This window comes from Rana temporaria, chromosome 1, assembly GCF_905171775.1.
Source record: "Rana temporaria chromosome 1, aRanTem1.1, whole genome shotgun sequence".
NCBI classification, from domain to species: Eukaryota; Metazoa; Chordata; class Amphibia; order Anura; family Ranidae; genus Rana; species Rana temporaria.
The window spans coordinates 512268652-512281692 of record NC_053489.1 but is presented as its reverse complement, the minus strand read 5'-3'; the positions used below and the strand labels follow the sequence as shown (position 1 = coordinate 512281692).

Here is a 13041-nt window from a genome sequence, read left to right as displayed (position 1 = left end):
GACGCCCCATGCATTACATTTATTATTTTTATTGTTATTTCTCATTTTGATGCTTTCACTTGTTACTAACTCCACAACAGTAAAATCTGTCTGTATTTGCAGAATAGCATGCGTGTTATATTCACGGTGGAACTTAAGGGGTTAATCCTCTCTATTGTGAAAAAATACTCATTTAGCCGGATTCAGTAAGACTTACGACGGCGTACCAGTAGATACGCCGTCGTAAGTCCGAATCAGCGCCATCGTATCTTTAAGCGTATTCTCAAACTGAGATACGCTTCACTGTTGCTAAGATACGACCGGCGTAAGTCTCCTACGCCGTCGTATCTTAGCTGCATATTTACGCTGGCCGCTAGGGGCGTGTATGTGGATTTACGCCTAGAATATGTAAATGAGCAATATACGCCTATTCACGAACGTACGTACGCCCGTCGCAGTAAGCTACGCCGTTTACGTAAGGCGTTTTTCAGGCGTAAAGATAAACCACCAAAAAGATGGCGCAGCTCATGCAAGGTATGGACGTCGGAAGTGCCGTCGAACTTTACGTCGTTTGTGTAAGCCGTACGTGAATGGGGCTGGGCGTAGGTGACGTTCACGTCGAAAGCATTGAGTATTTCCGACGTGATTCTGAGCATGCGGGCGCATGCGCCCTACAAACGGCCCTCATTTACATGGGGTCAAGGCTACTTTACATGTAGCACGCCCACTACCTGCCTAATTTGAATTAGGCGGGGTTACGCCGGGTCATTTGCGCTACGCGAACGTAACTTAGGAGGCAAGTGCTTTGTGAATACAGTACTTGCCTCACTATGTTACGTTGGCGTAATGCAAATGGGATGTGCTACGCCGGCATAAAGTTACGCCGCCATACGTGAATCTGGCTATTTGATCCTGTATGCACAGATCCTACCCCTCCTGCAGGGAGGAGGAGGATCTCTCTATTGCTGAAGAGAACATTTCCTTGTTGAGCTGAACTTTTCAGGTCACATTGTATTGATATTACACTTTGGGCGTGTATCCTAAATGACAGCCCAGTCCCTCCCTACTCCTCCATGCCCAGTAATTAAAAAAGAACACAGTGGGTGGGATTTCTCATCTTAGCTTATGGATGATCTGCCTCCCAAAACAGCATGAGGACACAGACTGTAGTGGAAATCTCCTCCTACCTGAACACTCAGCACTCGGGCAGACCCTGCAGTTTATCACATGATCATGGTATACAGATCAGCCAAAAAGGTATATAGTGGCAGTATTTTAATGTAAAAAGAAGATTTATAAGCTGTGGGGGGCAGATGAACTATTTTCATATTACTGGGTTTAGTAACACTTTAAGCACCAATATAGTTACATAGTTACATAGTTAGTCAGGTTGAAAAAAGACACAAGTCCATCCAGTTCAACCACAAAAAAATAAACAAACAAAATAAAAAACACAATACAATCCCATACACCCAACTCCATACCCACAGTTGATCCAGAGGAAGGCAAAAAACCCCCAGCAGAGCATGATCCAATTTGCTACAGCAGGGGAAAAAATTCCTTCCTGATCCCCCGAGAGGCAATCGGATTTACCCTGGATCAACTTTACCTACAAATCTTAGTACTCAGTTATTTTATGTACATTTAGGAAAGAATCCAGGCCCTTCTTAAAGCAATCTACTGAGCTGGCCAGAACCACCTCTGGAGGGAGTCTGTTCCACATTTTCACAGCTCTTACTGTGAAAAAACCTTTCCGTATTTGGAGGTGAAATCTCTTTTCCTCTAGACGTAAAGAGTGCCCCCTTGTCCTCAGTGTTGACCATAAAGTGAATAACTCAACACCAAGTACACTGTATGGACCTCTTATATATTTGTACATGTTGATCATATCCCCCCTAATTCTCCTCTTCTCAAGAGTGAATAGATTTAGTTCTTCTAATCTTTCCTCATAGCTGAGCTCCTCCATGCCTCTTATTAGTTTGGTTGCTCTTCTCTGCACTTTCTCCAGTTCTCCGATATCCTTTTTGAGAACTGGTGCCCAAAACTGAACTGCATATTCCAGATGAGGTCTTACTAATGATTTGTACAGGGGCAAAATTATATCTCTGTCTCTGGAGTCCATACCTCTCTTAATACAAGAAAGGACTTTGCTCGCTTTGGAAACCGCAGCTTGGCATTGCATGCCATTATTGAGCTTATGATCAACTAAAACCCCCAGATCCTTCTCCACTACAGATCCCCCCAGTTGTACTCCCCCTAGTATGTATGATGCATGCATATTCTTAGCCCCCAAGTGCATAACTTTACATTTATCAACATTAAACCTCATCTGCCACTCAGTCGCCCAATTAGACAGAGCATTGAGGTCGGCTTGTAAATTGGAGACATCCTGCAAGGACGTTATTCCACTGCATAGCTTGGTGTCATCTGCAAAGACAGAAATGTTACTTTTGATCCCAGACCCAATATCATTTATAAATATATTGAAAAGTAAGGGTCCCAGCACTGAACCTTGGGGTACACCACTGATAACATTGGACCATTCAGAGTAAGAATCATTAACCACGACTCTCTGAATTCTGTCTTTCAGCCAGTTTTCTATCCATTTACAAACTGATATATCCAATCCTGTAGACCTTACCTTACACATGAGCCGTGTGTGCGGAACTGTATCGAACGCTTTTGCAAAATCCAAATATATCACGTCCACAGCCACGCCTCTGTCCAGGGTTTTACTTACCTCTTCATAAAAGGAAATCAGGTTTGTCTGACAACTTCTGTCTTTCATGAATCCATGTTGTCTGCTGCTTAAATAGTTTTTTTCCTGCAAGAACTCATCCATGTGGTCTTTTATTAAACGTTCCAGTATCTTCCCAACTATAGAAGTTAGACTAACAGGTCTATAGTTACTTAAAGACTTTGTTCCCTTTTTAAATATAGGCACCACATTGGCTCTACGCCAATCCAGTGGTACTATTCCTGTCATTAATGAGTCCCTAAATATTAGATACAGTGGCTTTGAAATGACAGAGCTCAACTCACCTAGGATCCGTGGGTGGATGCCATCTGGTCCAGGTGCTTTATCCACCTTTATTCTGTCTAAATATTTCTGGACCATATCACTTTTGAGCCATTGTGGATTTGGGGCTGTGTCACTCCCACCCCCATTTTGGACATGAGCTCCCCCATGCTCCATTGTATACACAGAGCTGAAGAAAGCATTTAATAAATTTGCCTTCTCTTTGTCCCCAGTCACCCACTCTAGATTATTTTGTAAGGGGCCTACATGCTCAGACTTCACCTTTTTACTATTAATATATTTAAAGAATTTTTGGGGGTTTGTCCTACTATCTTTTGCAATCTGTCGTTCATTTTGAATTTTTGCATCCTTGATTTCCTTTTTACACATCCTGTTATATTCTTTGTAACATTTAAACAACACTAGTGTTCCTTCATTTTTATATTTTTTAAAAGCTACTTTCTTATTGTTTATAGCTTTTTTAACTTTGCCCGTGAGCCACATAGGTTTTATTTTTAGCCTTTTAAACTTATTGCCCATGGGAACATACTTTGCAGTGAGGTTCCACGCAGTCTTTTTGAAAAATTCCCATTTCTGTTCTGTGTTCATCTGTGTCAATAGTCCCTCCCAGTCCAAGTCCTGGAGAGCAGCCCTCATCCTTGGAAAATTTGCTCTCTTAAAATTTAGTGTTTTAATATTTCCTGTATGTATTTCTTGCTTATAGTTAACATTAAATGAAATCATGTTATGATCACTGCTACCCAGGTGTTCCTTTATCTGAACATTAGTAATAAGCTCTGCATGGTTTGAGATTATCAGGTCCAACAGAGCATCATTCCTAGTTGGGGCCTCAATAAACTGCACCATAAAATTGTCCTGCAATAGGTTTTTAAATTTTTGTCCTTTAACTGTCCCAGAAGTGCCATTAATCCAGTCAATTTCTGGGTAGTTAAAATCCCCCATTATTATCACCGTCCCAGCCCTTGCAGCCCTTTCCATCTGTGCAAGGAGCTGAGTCTCCACCTCCTCATTAACATTGGGTGGTTTATAAAAAAACTCCAATGATTAATTTTGAACTACGCACATCTGTATGTAATAAATCACAGCTCATTTAAAAATGATGTTTTTTACAAACTTCATTTACAGGAGGACGTGCACAGATACATGTGCCGTCGTCCTGTAAGGGCATGCCATGTCGGACAATGGCATGATCCCTATTTTTATTTTATTTTTTGTCACAGCACCATCAGACTGCACACGGTCAGGAGTGCAGAAGTGGTGACTGGACACCAGTTTGCAGGGGCAGGGTTTGCCCGGTGATGCTACGGTGTGACTGGTGTGTGAGTGTGTGTATGTGTGTGTGACCAATGTGTGACATTCCTGCCAGCAAGGCGTGTCACCTTGTTTCCTTCGGGGAGAGGTTATCCCCACGACCATGTGAATGTGGTATGAATGGACAGCAACATCATTGGGGCCTTGGCGTGGCGTTGCTGCTCCCAAGTCCTGCACGGTGGACTTGGGCTAAACCAATGTGAGGAGGATGTGGTGTGTGTGAGCTAGGGACCACAGTGGTGTGCATGCATGCATTGTCCGTGTGTCATGATGAATGTGTGTGTTAAACGTGCAAAGATGCGTTCCACGAGGCAACTCCTGACTGCTGTTCCTTCAGCATACGGGGTAGCCTCGGGCAGGGGGGGACTGTGTGGATCGGGGGTCAGGTCATCACATATGTCAATCTCCAGGCCCTTTCTCAGGCGTAGTTGTGCAGCACGCAACATGCACCGATGATCTGGCACACAAAGTTTGGGGAATACAACAGGGCCCCCCCGGACTTATCCAGGCATCGGAAACGGGACTTCAGGATGCCAAATGTGCGCTCCACCACTGCACGGGTGCGTATGTGTGCAGCATTGTATTTTCTCTGGCCTCTGGTTTGGGGATTCCGGTATGGAGCCAGGAGATGGGGCCCAAGTGCATATGCCGAGTCACCTGGAAAGGAAAAGACAGGAGGATGTTAGTCGTGCATGTGCCCCTTGTGATGTCTGCATCATGGGTTCGGACAGTCATGCCTGACACCCATGTCACTCACCAACCAGCCAGCTGTCCCCGTACACGTTCTGTTCGAATTCTGTTGGGATGTTGCTTTGACAGTATATGTAGCTGTCGTGGCTGGCCCCTGGGTGTTTGGCACGGACGTGCCATATGAGGCATTGGGCATCGGCTATCACCTGTACGTTGATGGAATGCCACTGCTTACGATTGCGGTATATGTGCTCTAAGGCACGGGGGGGCCGTAGTGCCACATGTGTACAATCAATGGCCCAGACGGTGCGTGGGAATCCAGCAATTCTGTAGAAATCCTGCATTGCCTTCTGCCGCAGGTGCTCATGGGTGGGTTTGATGATGTGGTGGGACATGCGTGTGAGGATTGCGGGGACACAACCTGGTGCACGCAACTGCTCATGGTGGATTGTGACATCCTAGACACGACTCGACTTGTACGTTGGAAAGATCCACTGGCGAGGAAATGCAGTGTTGCCAGTACCTTGACTAGTGGCTGCACTGCATGTGAGCGTTCTGTCTGGCTGGTGATTTCATCATGCAGGGCTGTGGCTAATTCCAGGATGGCAGCAGGGCTGAATCTGAAAATGCGATACACCTCCGATTCCCCCATGCCAAAGACGTTCATGCGCGTTCGGTATATCCTCTCCTGTGCCCTCCTCCGTGCCTGTGGACGCAGTAGTGCTATGACCATGGCTGCCCCTGGCATGTTGGCATACAGATGTGTTGTCCTGCAAGTGTGGTTGCTCAGCTCGTCCGTAACGGTGCTGCTGCAGCTGCTCTCCAGCTGACCTGTGCACGTCTGTTGCCGGGTTGCACCTCCTTTATGGGGAATAACTTTGCGCCGGACGTACAACTTAAGTGCGCCACGCATAGCATGCCCCGGACGCACGCACGTTCGGGAATCGCCCTAATTTCCCTAATTTGCATATTTGAATGCCTAATCAATGGGAGAAGCAACATGCGTCCAGCCCATATTTGCGCCCACGCCGGCGTGTGCAAGATACGTCAGCGTATTGATGAAGACTCATTAATTAATTGATTTCCTGATACAATCTCAGGGCTAACTCATTTCTGCCAGAAGACTCAAATTAATATACAGTATATATAAGGTGACATGTACAATCCAGGCACAGAATCTACATCTCACCTTCCAACGTTCAGCCAGCAAAAAGAGAATGGCTGCCAACTGGGCAGTTGGTTTTATTATCAGCACAAGATCACAAAATGCATTCTCATTGGTCAACCTATACATTTCACACCCACTGATTACTCCCATTCAGTCTCTTATTACACGCCCCCTGTGAGTCTGTCATTGGTCAGTTCATATAGGGCGGGGATATGGAATTAGCGGACCTCCGGCTGTTGCAGAACTACAATTCCCATGAGGCATAGCAAGACTCTGACAGCCACAAGCATGACACCAGAGTCAGAAGCATGATGGGACTTGTAGTTTTGCAACAGCTGGAGGTCCGCTAATTGCATATCCCTGATATAGGGCTTCTTCATAGTACAAAACAGTTCTCGTTACATAAAAGTTCTTTCAGTAAGCATACAAGAGGGGAGGGCTTTTTTTTTGGAAATTCCACAATTGCTTCTCCAGAGTGAAGCGTCCAGGAATGGAATGGGGGAAGGGGTTGAAAGACAGGGAACTTTTTTGGACACATCTGTTCTTGATAATAGTCCCTTCGTAATCCAATTTAAATGGTAACTTCTAAAACTTAATTTCATATCTGACAAATCTTATCAAGGAAAACAGGCACCCATTGTGATACATAATTTCATACATATGCATAATACGTATAAAAAAACAATATGAAAATATTAAAAGAATATAAACCGAGAAACATTTTAGTGGTTCTAATAAAAGAATAAGCTTGACTTATGAAATAGGAATTTTTCCCTAATCCACCACAGTATGGTGGCCAGTTTTTAGGTGTATATTGGTTTGTGACTCTGGCGCACACATACACCGGCGCACATTTGCACTTACGTTGGCGTAACGTGATTTACGTCGGCGTAAGTGCTTTGTGAATCTGGGCCTAAGACTTTCTTAATTTTGGGAGCAGTTACTAGAGTACAAGTACAAGCCCCGATACAGTATTTTAAACCAGCTACAGATGCTACAATGGCCTGGGTTTATTTTATCAGGTTATGATAGGGTGAGGCAGAATGCAAATCCCTGTGCTGCTGAGCTGAAACTTTTAGGCCCATTTCACAGCAGCAGTCAGATTTTGTCCGCCTGTCCATTTTTTTTAGGCAGGCCAGATCAGTGCTTCCATTACCCTATATAGAGCGGCAGATTTATGCAGACTTGTGCCCCGTTTATACCCGTCCACCTCTAATCTGATCTGATCCGGCCAAAACAAACGGAAGGGGATCCTTTCCATCTATCTGGCTGCATCGGATCAGAGGGCAGTCAGGGGTAAGCGGAATGCCAGTCTGTTTACATTTGACTACCCATAGAGCTGAGTGGGCTGTGTCTGTGTTCACCCTGTATAAGCGGAACTAACACTGACCTGTCATCCACCAGCTCTGCTTAGCACAGCAGGGGATCAGTGAACAATCCCCTGTTGAGAAAAATGGATCTGGCCCATTAGCAGCCTTAGCAGTACCCTGCATATTTGGATTATATGATGAAATTATTAAAGACCAGCTTTTTAAAAAGACTACAAGCCCAAAACCGAGGGCAAGGCTGCTTATGGAGTCAGATACATTTACTTTTCTAAGAACTGTGGATTGGGGGTGCCAGGTGGAACTAGCTGTTCAGGAAGCCAGTAATATGCTATGTCCCACAGAGTATCATAAATCTCCTGCTGAAGAAGCATTCCCCCAACATGATGCTGCCACCACCATGTTTCACGGTGGGGATGGTGTGTTCAGGGTGATGTGCAGTGTTAGTTTTCCACCACAACAAAAAGTTCAATTTTGGTCTCATCTGACCAGAGCACCTTCTTCCACATATTTGTCGCGTCCCCCACATGGCTTCTCGCAAGCTGCAAACAGGACTTCAATGCACCTCAGTCTGTTCAGGAGCTCAGTGATGCTCTGGTCCAAATCTGGGAGGAAATACCCCAGGACACCATCCATCGTCTCTTTAGGAGAATGCCCTGATGTTGTCAGGCATGCGTACAAGCACTTGGGGGCTATACAAACTACTGAGGACCATTTTGAATTGTTGCAATGAAATTTCAGCAAAATGGACTAGCTTGCTGCATAATTTTTTCACTTAGATTTTTGGGGTGTCTTCAGCCCTCTGTAGGTGGATAATTTTAATTTCCATCAAATTATGTGCCATCCTTTCATTCCTAACACATTACCCATTCCATATCAGTGTAGATATTCAGCATGAGATTTTTGCCCTTTGAGATCTGATATGTTTTCAAAGTGTTCCTTTAATTTTTTTGAGCAGTGTATATATATATATATATATATATATATATATATATGTATATGTATGTACTGTATGTATTTCAACTTATTGTATTTAGCTGTTTGTCTGCTCTTCAGCTTTAAGAAACAAACAGAGCTTTTAAGTTATAGGAAGCAGAAAGATCTTTTACCTGTACGTTCATCTCCCAAAGAAACATTGAAAATTTCACTCTCGGCCTCCTCGGTTGGATCCATTTGTGTCCTATTTTGTCCAGCTCTGACTAATTAAGATCAAGCTGGTGCCTGTCATTTTACAGCACGCACATGGCACTTTTAGTTAAATCATTAATAAGCAACCTACCACTTCCCATAGGCCGGACACCTATTGCTAAGCAATATAATCTGAGCACTCTCAGAGGTACAAAGTTTAATACTAATGGCTTCCTCATGCTGCAGTGTTTGCAGCTTATTGTGCTATAAAACTGTTCTCTGCCAGATTTTAAATAGGTCCCGCTGCCATCACTTCATTCATACTGATGCAACAGAGCAATATTTAATACATATTTATTTTATTATTTAATACCTCCAAGAGCAGAATGCTCACTTTCTGACAGCACTAAATATTTAAAAAAATAATAAAGATGTGACAGTTGAATTAAAGGGGCTGTAAAACTTCTGACACTGTCCAGCCCCCCAGCCACCCCGGTTTACTCACCTGAGCCCGTTCTTTCCCTCGGCGGAGACACTCTTGCTCTCTGCCTGTTGTCTCGGCTCTTGATTGGATAAATTGATAGAAGCACATCCATTGGCTCCCGCTGCTGTCAATCAAATCCAATGATGCAGGCACCAGAGGGCGGGGCCAAGTCCCACTTTCTCTGGGAACACATGCAGAAGCAGAACTCAGAAGCGCGCCTGCACTGTTGTCCACCAAGGAGAGCGCTCCTGGAACGTGGACACCTATTGCGGGGAGGAGCTACCAGCGCCGCCGGGGGACTCCATAAGAGGACAATTGGGGCCACTCTGTGCAAAACAAACTGCACAGTGGAGGTAAGAATGACATGTTTGTTATTTATTTATTTTTTAAAACAAGGGTTTACAAGCCCTTTAAAGTGAAACTATCACATAAGAGGCAAGATCACAGGGAGCAGTTGATTTAGAAACTGATCAATGTTACTTTTTAGAACAATGTTGCCATTGTTAAAGCGGGGGTTCACCCAAAAAAAAAAATGTAATATTACATCTAGCAGAGCCAGCATAGTAAAGGCATTTACTTTCGGCGTTTTTTTTTTTTTTTTTCTCCGTACATACCTTTTATATTCTGTTTTTGTCCAGGGTTTCCGGGTTCCGATGACTGCGGGACTGGGCGTCTCTATCCTTCCATTCGATGATTGACGGCTTGTGAAACAGGTGACCTGTCGCACAACGCGAGTCGGCACTATACGGCGTCTGCGCAGTGAGCTCTACACGATCCTACACGATAGCGCATACAGCCCGTTAGAGGGTGGGTGTATGCATTTCCAACATAGGGCTACCCCTGGAGGTGACTGCAGAGTACCTTGTGCCTAATTGTCAGTGTTGGCCAACTTTCATTGGGGCCCTTCTGTAGGTGGTGCATGTGTAACTGTCCTTTGAAGGGGTTGTAAAGGTTCTAAATAGGTTACTTTAAGATGGTGCATTGTTGGTTCACTTACCTTTTCCTTCGATTTCCCTTCTAAATGTTTTTTCTTTGTTTTCTTTGTCTGAAATTTCTCACTTCCTGTTCCTCCTCAGTAAGGTGTTCAGTAAGCTGTTTCAAATGACTTTCCACCGCTCGGATGATGGTGGAAAGCTTACTGAGGAGAAACAGGAATTGAGAAAGAAAAACATTTAGTAGTCTCAGTTGGCATTAACTGTTGGTAGCAAGGGGTTAAGCTTGGTAGTTCTGCTTACCACTCCCGGTATGCAATGTATCAGGTCTGGTACGTTTGGCAATCAGTTGTCCCAGAAGTCTCAGTCCTCACGATCAGGTCTTTCACAAAGCTCAGTCCCAGCATTCAGTCCCAGGGTCTGTCTCTTTGAAGGTGGGCACAAACAGATAAGAGCAGCAGGTCTGTGCCTCACAATTCACATCACCAGAAGTTCTTCATACCTCTTTGAACACAACATACAGCCCTGTTGTTCACAGGATCACAGCAGCAGGGGAGGCTGGTGAGAGAAAGTGGCACACATAGCAGCTACATTTGCAAAAATGTTTGCACTTTATATAAAAGCCTGAAGGGGATTGCTTTTTCACTGGTAAATAGCGGTGCTATAAATTACTCCCCCCCCCCCCCCCCACTATAACGCCAAACTTATACAGTCCAGGCAATAAACTCCACTAAATAAGTGCAGTTGCAATTGACTGTTTACACTTGTATCTGGTGCTGCTTGCCAAATTTGAGAATATGACTCCTGAAGCTTTATAATGAAGAGGCTACTACGTTTTTTTTTTTATGTTTTTGGTTTGGTCTATTTATTCTACATTATTAATGTGAAAGAGCATAGTAATCTCAAGGAGGGAACATATTCAGTGTTAGGTTTCAGTTGCAAGTTCTACCTCATAGGTCTATACAAGAGCCCATGCTCGTGATTAAAGCTAAATTACCAGTTGTCACTGGATGTGAATCATGCCCTTTGAATTACAGTGCTCTAACATTCAGCAGAATAGCTTGTATTTAAAAGTATATATTTAAATTACAGGTAATTGAGTGTTAAACCATGTTTCCCTCCAGACAGGAAAACCAGTTCATGACTGCTCTTTTTAACACGTATCATTTAGTATTATCTTGTCTTTCAGGTGCAGAAAGGAAGAGGTTAAATCCCTGCATCCCTTTGATCCATTATTTCACTGGAAGCTATGAAGAAACCGCTCAAAGTGCAAAACTTTTGCCAGTAACTTCTGCTCTGTTAAGGAAGCATTCCCTTCAATCTTACTCAGATGTGAATGGTCTTGAATCACAGAGTAGCAGCTGGCCTGGAGCGCTCCGCTGCAAGCCCAACTGTTCCCTGTGGAAGGGAAATCCTGGGATGCCGGCCAGATTTGTATAGCAAAACCTCTAGACAAGCATCTCACTTTGCGGATATATGGCTCCAACAGTGCGGATCATTTTAGGTATTACACCATCACAGTGTAGGTTATATTGCTTAAAGTGAAACGCTTCCTTCTCATCTCAGAACACTAACATAGTTTTCCTACAAGTCTGAATAGTTTATTTAGAGATATAAGCTATGGGCTAGATTCACGTAGCGCCCATTCGTATGGCGGCGCAGCGTAATGTATTTACGCTGCGCCGCCGTAAGTTTGAGAGGCAAGTGCTGTATTCAAAAAGCACTTGCCTCCTAACTTACGGCGGCGTAGCGTAAATGGGGCCGGCGTAAGCGCGTCCAATTCAAATTATGATGAGGGGGGCGTGTTTTATTTAAATTAATGTTGACCCCGCATATTTTACGTTTTTTACGAACAGTGCATACGCCGTAAATCGTCATTGCTTTCGACGTGAATGTAAATTACGTCCAGCCCTATTCGCAAACGACTTACGCAAACTACGTAAAAAATTCAAATTTCGAAGCGGGAACGACGTCCATACTTAACAGTGGCTGCGCCTCCTAATAGCAGGAGCAACCTTACGCCGAAAAAGCCTAACGTAAACAACGTAAATAAATTGCGCCGGCCGTAGTAAGTTTGTGAATCGGCGTATCTAGGTCATTCGCATATTCTACGCCGAAAACAACGGAAGCGCCCCTAGCGGCCAGCGTAAGATTGCACACAATTATACGCCGCCGTATTCAAGTTACGTCGGCGGAGGAAGCCTATTTTTTTAACGTATCTGCCTTTGAGAATCGGCGTACAGATACGACGGCGCAGATTTGAATTTACGGCGGCGTATCTGGAGATACGCCGCCGTATCTGCTACCTGAATCTAGCCCTATGTGTTGTATTTTTCTTATGTAACTTTAAAGTGGTTGTAAACCACACAACTTGCACCTACAGGTAAGCCTAGATTAAGGCCGCGTACACACGGTCGGTCCATCCGATGAGAACGGTCCGAAGGTCTGATGTGCCTACACACCATCAGTTAAAAAAACGATCGAGTCCAACGCGGTGACGTAAAACACAACGACGTGCAGAGAAAAATGAAGTTCAATGCTTCCAAGCATGCGTCGACTTGATTCTGAGCATGCGCGGGTTTTTAACCGATGCTTTTGCATACTAACCGTCGCTTTTGACCTATCGTATAGGCGTCCATCGGTTCAATTTTAAAGCAAGTTTCTAAAATTTTTGACCGAGGGATAACTGACCGATGGGGCCCACACACGATCGGTTTGGACCGATGAAAAGGTCCTTCAGTTAGTTTTCATCGGTTTGGACCGACCGTGTGTACGCGGCCTCAGACTTACCTGTAGGTGCAAGAAATATCTCCTAAACCTGCACGGTTTAGGAGATATTTACAATAATGACAGGTGCCGTAGACATGAGCGATGTAGACAACGGCGCAGGCGAACTGAGCATGCCGTTTTTGTGAATGCCATTATTGGGGTTAATGCCGTATTTCCGCGTATGCGCGGGGACCTGCCGGTCCCGCGCACATGCA

General features: G+C 44.4%; 1 protein-coding gene across 1 annotated transcript in view; it reads right to left on the bottom strand.

Annotated features, from left to right (window-relative positions):
* Window positions 1–8646, bottom strand: part of SCOC (short coiled-coil protein) — a 132386-nt gene extending 123740 nt beyond the window's left edge. The window contains exon 1 of the mRNA XM_040331249.1: window positions 8623–8646. The gene's annotated coding sequence lies outside the window, so the exon portion shown is untranslated. The remainder of the gene's footprint in view (window positions 1–8622) is intronic.
* Between the last annotated feature and the right edge of the window lie 4395 nt (window positions 8647–13041).